The 1,680-nt window shown below is 42.4% G+C and overlaps 1 protein-coding gene and 1 long non-coding RNA gene across 2 annotated transcripts in view; one reads left to right on the top strand and one right to left on the bottom strand.

The window, feature by feature from the left end:
* LOC108750352 overlaps positions 1 to 1,680 on the bottom strand; it is a 48,143-nt gene that overhangs the window by 18,945 nt on the left and 27,518 nt on the right. The gene's annotated exons all lie outside the window — the stretch shown is intronic.
* LOC108750353 overlaps positions 1 to 1,680 on the top strand; it is a 14,708-nt gene that overhangs the window by 8,363 nt on the left and 4,665 nt on the right. The window contains exon 2 of the long non-coding RNA XR_001939426.1: positions 1,341 to 1,342. This is a non-coding gene — a long non-coding RNA (uncharacterized LOC108750353). The remainder of the gene's footprint in view (positions 1 to 1,340; positions 1,343 to 1,680) is intronic.

Raw genomic sequence — 1,680 nt, 5'->3', positions numbered from 1 at the left:
CGCCGCCGCGCATTATACGGGACAAGAGGGAGAGGGGGGGGGGAGAGAGAAAGAGAGAGAGAGAGAGAGAGAGAGAAAGGGGCAGAGTTAAAGCAGGAGACATTCCGAGAGGGGGACAGAAGGGGGTAGCGAGAGCGCGTGAAAAGAGTCGCGGCAAGTTCGGACCGGCCCGTAAGTCTCTCCGTAAAAAGAGGAAGCTTAAAGAGAGAGAGAGAGAGAGAGAGAGAGAGGGGCATTGCGTGAAACCCAAATCACGCGGGAGAGACCGTTCTCCACCTCGGTCGACCGATCGGTCGGCCGACTAATATAATATCAGCGACGCCTGGAAATGCGATAAACCCCGTCGCGCCGTCCCGACCGTCGCGTCGCGTCGCGTCACGGCGCGGCCCGCCGGCTCTAATTAGCGGCTCCATATCGGAAATCGATGCCGGTGTAGCCGCGCCGATGCGATGTAGTATTCGCGGTCGATTAAGAGCGTGTCTCGGCTAAAAGGTAAAACGCAGCTCACCAGCGATACGCGTCTCTACGGTTCTATTTCTTGAATATATCTCATCGAAAACGCGCGCTACTAATCCCCACCGATCGAAACTAATTAACGATTTCGGTATATATATATATCGAAAATCCATATGTTGGACGACAATGTTGCGTTCGCAGTCGATTAAGAATATCTCGATAAAAGATAAAAGCCTAAGTGCACTAACACATCCATTTATGTACTCTCTATTCTATGTGGAATTCTATTTTATCGAAAAGACACTGCTATTCCTCGAGACGCGATCCGGCTCTTGTTTCTCATTAGCGATTCCATATTGGAAATCAATTTAATATCTATTCTCGATCGATTAAAAACATGTTCTGATAATAGAGGAAATTATCAATAATTTTATTTATTATTTTCTACTTTGTATACATATGTATTTTATCGAAATATATACTAATATTATGCTAATGAGGTTTGTGGTTTCTAATTACAGACTGTATATCAGAAATCAATTATTTAATCAGCAATATGGTATTTGCAATCGATCGGTAATAAGTCTTGCAATATCTCTATTACACTGTACGAAAACTTTAAACTATCCTCTGCGACAGAAGAACTTTATATCAAATACAACACGTTAAATGTGTAACGATAAATATTATTTGTATTTTCCAAATTATAATTATCCATTTCTGTGAAGCATTGTAAAATGATGGTGGATCGTAATTGATATCGATTACGTTAAAAGTATCGCCGTAACGAAAGACTATCTATTTCACAGCAATCTGCGTAACAGCACGAGAACGCTAATTGAATCGAAAAAAACTGGATAGCATCGCCGGCGAATGATTTGCAGGAGTCAACGGGGTCATCCGCCACAATGGAAGGAAGGATCGCGAACTCCTAGACTGCGTCTAGCACGAAAGAAATCGTCAAGCTTGGAACAGTACCAGGAACTTTCCGAATACGAAATCCGCGATTCTTTTCGAACTGAAGCATTTAGGATAGGACCGAAAGTTTATGATAACGCGAGGATCTCGTGCGATGCACCACAAAATAAATATGTGTGAGAGTAAGACAGAAAGAGAGAGAGAGAGAGAAAGAGATGTATTTTGAGTTCTTCAATTCTATATATGATTAGCTATCGAAAGACAAGTGTTATTCTTGTATGATAAAATGTTGACAAGTACTCCAGG

The sequence above is a fragment of the Trachymyrmex septentrionalis genome, unplaced genomic scaffold, assembly GCF_001594115.1.
Source record: "Trachymyrmex septentrionalis isolate Tsep2-gDNA-1 unplaced genomic scaffold, Tsep1.0 scaffold36, whole genome shotgun sequence".
NCBI classification, from domain to species: Eukaryota; Metazoa; Arthropoda; class Insecta; order Hymenoptera; family Formicidae; genus Trachymyrmex; species Trachymyrmex septentrionalis.
The sequence above is the reverse complement of the archived record's forward strand: the minus strand, read 5'-3'. Positions and strand labels throughout refer to the sequence as shown.